A 7,298-nucleotide genomic window follows, 5' to 3' on the forward strand; every position below is an offset into this window, starting at 1 on the left:
GGGGCAATACCACTATATTTTTATAAGTTAATTTATCGAGACTACTTACTTTGACAGATTCTAGTCGTATATTGCGTATCGAAAGTATAAGGACTACAATATCAGTACTTTGTCATAGTATGTCTAGTATCAAGCAGTAGACAACAAGCTATCAACTTTTTTTGCGAAACACTACTTTACTACGAAATTGATAGTTGCCGTCTCAACTTCGACAACCACTAATGTCATAGTAATGCTACCAAATTTTTTTTTATGATTAACTCCAAAACCTTCAAAATTATATCGCATTCAGAATCTTTTTGAACCTTTTGTTTCCTTAAAAACGGTAAAACAAACATTTGGAGCGACATGTGTCACTGTAATAATACCAATACGTCATTTAGATAAACATCTAAAGCGCGTATGATTGATACGGCTCCAAAACGCCGTTTACAACGCCATCTATTACAACATATAGAATTTTAGAACTATTTTATTATGTAACGAAAAAAATATAACACAAATATCATTAAAACCTCAATTATAAGTAATAGTCATGCTGTAAACATATTTGCCTAGGCCATAAAATAACCTATCTCTTATAGTACCATTGTCATAACGAGAACTGATGTGAAATTATATTTAACTATTAACTTACGTATAAAGAATGAAATTTCTAGCAGAAATATGGATTGTACATGAATGTTTGTTTCTAGAACTGCGCTATGTAATAAAAAATGCACTTAACAAACGTTATTATTAAACGATGAAGTTCCAATGCACCGAAGTCACAGTAAACGTGAAGCAATCTACACTTAGTCCATTTACGTACAAGAACGAGGGGTGAAAACGCTTGAAAACCGCGCTTATCAAAAACAAGAGTAATCGAATCAGTGTATATAAAAATACACCGTCTGAATTACTCCGAACATAGAAAAATTAACAAAGTTTAAACATATTACATAGGTGTTGGATGGTGTTTCTACTGTTTATGGGCGGTCGTATCGCTTACCGACAAGCGAACGGCAAGCTCGTCTCGTCCGTCAAAGCAATATAAAAAAAATAATTAAATAATTAGCATAATTATATTGCTTTACCACCGCCTTGTACATTAGTAAAAGTTAAGTCAAAATCAATGAAATCCCTCCCGACCGTGACAGGGTTCGAACCTGCAATCTTCGGATCCCAAATCCGACACCTTATCCATTAGGCCACACGATCTCGCTCCCTTAGGCTGTATTAAACGACAATATAATATTATGATAATAACATCCAGTAACGAGGGAATATATTGCAACATTAAGTTGGTTTCAGGCGGCTTTCCCCACCTGCCCTTATTTCACTCCAATGTGGGGTCAACGCAACAATTTCATGCATATTGGGAAAATGACTTCAATTTTTTTTAAAAAAGACGGCCTACCAGATCACTATGTTAAATTCAGCTATGTTTTTAAGAAAAAAAATATTTTAAAATTTCGCCGCAACAATATTAGAAATTTCGATGTACGATTATCGCCCACGATATCATTCACATTTCCTGTAAATTTGGGATCACGCACCGAAATTAAAGAATAGGGAGTAAAGATTGCTAGAAATTTGGTTCTACCCCAATTTTCATACCGCATCCATCTTTGACAATACTAAAATCCGTCCGTGTTATTTCGTATCTCTATATCTACCCCTAAACAGTGTAAACAAATTAAAATAGCCTGCGTCTAAGGTTTACCTAAATCCTAAATGGTATTCGGAAGTGTTCGTTAAATACAGCCTTCAGGAATAAGACCGTGTGGCCTAATGGATAAGGCGTCGGACTTCGGATCCGAAGACTGCAGGTTCGAATCCTGTCACGGTCGATTGCACTGATTGTATAGCTCTTTTTGTGAACATTAAATGTTGTCAGTAAGGGATTTAAATAATAATTTTTTGAGTAATTTATACTTTTTAGACATTTTTTTTTTTGTTTCGCGGAGAAAGTCCCTTATTACTACCGCCCAGCCTTCGTGGGGGGCGACTGAATGGTTATGCTGGGGTAACCGTGCCTTACGGCCCGGCGTTGAGCCGCCCGGATTTGATGGTGACCTTCGGGCGACCGCCGGGCCGAGTCCCTAACCCTATATACAACTTAACCTATGCACGGCCTACCAGCTCAAACTCCGCGGTGGCCCTCTTCGGCGCATTAGGGACGGCTGCGGGCTTCCTCTGACGTTGAAGTGTCTAGTCTGCGACCGCAACCGCCCCTGCGCGGTGCCGCCTTGCGGTCCGTCTCCTATATTATTTAGACCTGCGGTATTTTTGTTTTTAAAAAAATGTACTATTAGATTTAGTCGAACGGAGATGAATGACCGCTGTAATGGTGTCGATGCAAAAGTATTTATGAAGTTACTTGTACATTTTTCAGTTGTCACTTGCTTTAAAAATTAGGAAAAGGTGAATGCCCATTTTTGTATGAGAGTTGGGCTACGCTTGCATCTGTACAAAACCATTACTAAACTATAGGGAATATATCCTAATTTTTATACAAATTGAAAACAATTAGATATTCGGTGAGAGGTCGGAGTAATCAGAATTTTTATAACGCGGTTATTTTGAGGTTAAGTATGGAATGCAATAATGTCAGGTAGAAAATACCTACGTCCTAATTAAGTTCAATATTGCAGTACCTACTTGTTATTGCTATAAGCGATTATTGGGCGGTCTTTTCACCTAGCTTTAATCACCCTCATAAGTAACTGATAGGTACTCACATATCTGATAAGACGAAACTCAATAAAACTTCTAAGATAGTATGGCGGAATATTAGTTTTTTCACGGAGCATACATATGTTACCTGACCTTTTGTGTATATGTTTTTCTGACTTACGACTTATTCTATTACATGGATTACCTAATCTTTATTTCCACTTACTATTATCTCACTCCAATATGGGGTCAACACATATTGTAGAATAGATTCAGCTTAGTCTTTATGACCGGCCGTATCCTGACGCGAACTCTCTTTGGAGGATTCCGACCCCAGGCAATGTTAAAAATACCGAGATAAAAATTTGCTTGGCCTGGAAATCGAATCCAGGAACTCACTTCACAGCCTGTTCCGGCTAATTGTTAATTATCATAGGGAAAGAAAAATAAAACGAGAAATACGAAATCCGATGAATATTTTTATATAGATGTATATTTTTAATAGAGATATATATTCTTGGCATCCCAAAATAAACACAAGAATTTGATATAGCTGCAGCACGTTTACATATACTCTTGAAGTGAGTGAATGACTTCTTGCAGCGCTGGTCGGGTCATGTCATGTTGTTGTTGTCTGTGAACCTCTCTATTAGCTGATCTCCAGCAGGCAGCACAAACTCATTCCAGCCTTGAAACCTAAAATATAATGTAGAAGTTGAATAAACATGTTCAGATTATTATTATTGTTAAACTGTTTTCTTTAACTTTGGCAAGACTTTCCCACATTGTGTGTATGTTAATAATAATCTACATAACTTACAAACTGGACAGCTCGTTCAAGAAATATACTTGTCGTTGCTGTGGCGCCGCAAAAGTGCAGTTAATACACTGCCGGGATATGCCGTCTCGATTAACTGTCCTGGGTCTAGGCTCTAGACGACATTGTGTTGTTTACTAAAAGCCTTCCGTCTCAAAGTTCGAAACACACACTATACACGTTGTTTTTTTTTTGAGGATTAACAGAGGATTTTTCGACTCAACATTAAAATACATTAGAAAAACACTACGATCTTGAGTAAGATAAAGTATATTAAAATATTTTAATGATTTAACATTCAAACAAATCTCAAGCAATGAGAATTATAATATATATGGAAAATCTCAAGTGTCAAAATGTCATTAATTTCAGTTGCCAGTGTTATAAAAATCTGTACCCATATATTCATTACTTAAAAATAAAGTCCAGACATGTTTTAGCTGACTTTTGTATTTCTGTCAATGCAAGTACAAGTCGCCATTTGTTTGTTTTGGAACGATTAATATTTTCTCTTTTTTTACCAGTTATTTGGTCATAATTATTAAATAAAATATATTATTTTATAACAATATATTTGAGATGAATAATATATTGAATACATATATTATAGATTTAAGTACGGGCACATTTATTGTACAAAATATATACTTTTTTATTCTATTTAAAAAGGGAATTTGTTATGAATTGGTATCAATTCGCCATATTGGCAGTAAATTATCCGGTGTTTCATTTGCAACAATTAAACAACTTTTTTTTTCATATCTTTTAAACCCCTGTTCGCTTATCACTGAAATAAATACAAATGAAGTGATAATTAAAGTGATGATTTTTCGTGGATATTTGGTTAAGACGCATGACTGACGCAAAGATAGCCTGGTTTTGGGCATTGTCCTTTCTCGAAAATACGTGGATAAATACTTTAATATCTATATATCTATCTATACTTATAATAAATCTGTAGAGAGGTCAATTCTGTACATCAAATATATTTCCAAAATAACTATCAGGGGGTGATAAGGGTTCGATACTGATGCCAAAAATGCAATTAGTAAAATTTTTGTCTGTCTGTCTGTTTGTATAACCGTTATAGAAACAAAAACTACTCGACGGATTTTAACGAAACTTGGTACAATTATTTGTCATACTCCTGTGCTGGTTATAGTATACTTTTCATCACGCTACAATTAATAGGAGCAGAGCAGTGAAGGGAAATGTTGGGAAAACGGGAGAAGTTACTCCATTTTTTAAGCTGCCGCCGCGTGTGCAACCTTAATGATTAAAGCTACACAGAAATCATGTATGACGGAAATGTTCGCCTTAAAATTATATAAAAAATATCCCACGACAGCATATGTCTATCTTTTATGGTTGACTCACAATAAAACGTGTAGCTTCCGATAACATAGCAGTTCGAAGCTTTCTCATTATATTTGTCTACTCTTACGTTTATAACACTCTCAGTCAGCCCCGGATCTAGGGGGGGGCGGCAAGCCAGGGCCCGTGCCCCGGGCGGCGAATTTAGAGGGCGGGAAATTCAAACTTGGCAGACGAATACACATCTCCTTATTAACGCAACTTTGACTACTGCGACATCTATACTCTATTACTATTATATAAAGCTGAAGAGTTTGTTTGTTTGTTTGTTTGAACGCTCTAAGCTCAGGAACTACTGGTTCAAACTAAAAAAATCTTTTTGCGTTGAATAGCCCATTGTTCGTGGAGTGCTATAGGTTATATATCATCATGTTATACCCAATAGGAGCGGAGCAGTAATGGCTAATCTCAGGAACTACCGGTTCGAACTGAAAAATTATTTTTGTGTTGGATAGTCCTTTATTTGTGGAGTGCTGTATATCATCACGCTATACCCAATAGGAGCGGTTCACTAATGGCTAATCTCAGGAACTATCGGTTCGAACTAAAAAAATATTTTTATGTTGGATAGCCCTTTGTTCCTGGAGTGCTATAGGCTATATATCATCACGCTATGACCAATAGGAGCAGAGCAGTAACAGTTTCAACATGTTGCAAAAACGGGGAAAATATATTATTTTTGAGAGCTTCTGTTGCGTGCGCTGCGTAAACGGTTAAAGTTATGCAACAATGATGTATGACGGAATTGTTCCTCTAAAAAAGTTATACAAAAATTTATTATAAAACAAAGTCCCCCGCTGAATTTGTCTGCCTGAACGTGTTAAACTCAAAAACTACTCAACGTATTAGGATAAAATTTGGTATGGAGACAGTTTGAGTCCCTGGGAAGAACACAGGCTTCCGGGAAAATATATAGCGTGACTTTTATAACGGAAAACTTTAGCCTGGAAAACTTTATAACGCGGGCGGAGCCGCGGGCAAAAGCTAGTCTCTAATAAAATTTTAATGTTGATTCGATCACTTTTTTTTGTAACATCGTTATCAAAGTTTTCTTGATGGACATCACGCGAATAATATTATGCATGGTTACATGAATAATTAAAAATAAATACATAAACGGCGTCGTTAAAATAATATTTTTTTTACTTTAAGGAGACTGTTTAGGTATTTTTCTTTGCCTTTTCACGGATTCCAATTCTTATGACCCAAACATCTTAATACATTACACAAAATAAATCTATTTTCCTTTCATTACATTCCTTTCATTATATATCAGAATTAATAAACTAAATAAACAAATCCATCTTGTTTAACTTCCGTTTTCTACAACCTACATTTCCACACCGACGGTTTACATCAAAATTCAGAAATAATAAAAAGTAACAAATTACCATAGGTAAAATATTGATAAACACGACGATTAGGCGGGAACCGAACCTGGGCTCGATCCATCATGACCCGCCAAGAAAATATTTGTAACGCAATAACGTAGTGTTTCCGCCCACCGTATATCTATGGAAATATTTTATTGTTTCTATTTCTTTAACTAAGTAGAACATCTTAGTGAGCCAATACCTAGTTTTCAACACATATTTTTGTGAGGTCATTGTTGCAAAATAACCCTTATGAAATAAGAGTAAACTAGAGATTTTATTCATCCCCTGCAGAAATATGCAAGGGTTGTAGGCCATATTTTATTTAATGAGCCTGCTCCTTTAGAACTCTCCAAAGCATTAAAAGGTTTTAATATTGTATTAGATTATAAAATTCGTGTTTTTTTTTTGGGCGACAGACAAGGAATCGACATAAGGGGACGCTACCTCAGCGCAGTCACACTGTTAAAGCAGGATCTTTTAATTAATTATTGAACTACCTTCTCAATTAATTATAGTAACAATCAATCTATACTATTATATAAAGCTGAAGAGTTTGTTTGTTTGTTTGTTTGTTTGTTTGTTTGTTTGTTTGTTTGTTTGTTTGTTTGTTTGAACGCGCTAATCTCAGGAACTACTGGTCCAAACTGAAAAATTCTTTTTGCGTTGGATAGCCCTATGTTCGTGGAGTGCTATAGGCTATATATCATCACGCTATACCCAATAGGAGCGGAGCAGTAATGCCTAATCTCAGGAACTATCGGTCCGAACTGAAAAATTCTTTTTGCGTTGGATAGCCCTTTGTTCGTGGAGTGCTATAGGCTATATATCATCACGCTATACCCAATAGGAGCGGAGCAGTAATGCCTAATCTCAGGAACTATCGGTCCGAACTGAAAAATTCTTTTGCGTTGGATAGCCCTTTGTTCGTGGAGTGCTATAGGCTATATATCATCACGCTATACCCAATAGGAGCGGAGCAGTAATGGCTAATCTCAGGAACTACCGGTCCAAAATGAAACATTCTTTTGCGTTGGATAGCCTTTTGTTCGTGGAGTGCTACAGGCTATATATCA

At 36.0% G+C, this 7,298-nt stretch overlaps 2 non-coding genes across 2 annotated transcripts; one reads left to right on the forward strand and one right to left on the reverse strand.

Moving 5' to 3' along the window:
* Positions 1-1,127: 1,127 nt before the first annotated feature.
* Positions 1,128-1,200, reverse strand: Trnap-ugg. The gene has a single exon. It is a non-coding gene; the product is annotated as a tRNA-Pro (tRNA).
* Positions 1,201-1,759: 559 nt separating this feature from the next.
* Positions 1,760-1,832, forward strand: Trnar-ucg. Its single transcript has one exon. It is a non-coding gene; the product is annotated as a tRNA-Arg (tRNA).
* The last annotated feature ends 5,466 nt before the right edge of the window (positions 1,833-7,298 follow it).

Source organism: Manduca sexta, unplaced genomic scaffold, assembly GCF_014839805.1.
Source record: "Manduca sexta isolate Smith_Timp_Sample1 unplaced genomic scaffold, JHU_Msex_v1.0 HiC_scaffold_1832, whole genome shotgun sequence".
Lineage (NCBI taxonomy): Eukaryota > Metazoa > Arthropoda > Insecta > Lepidoptera > Sphingidae > Manduca > Manduca sexta.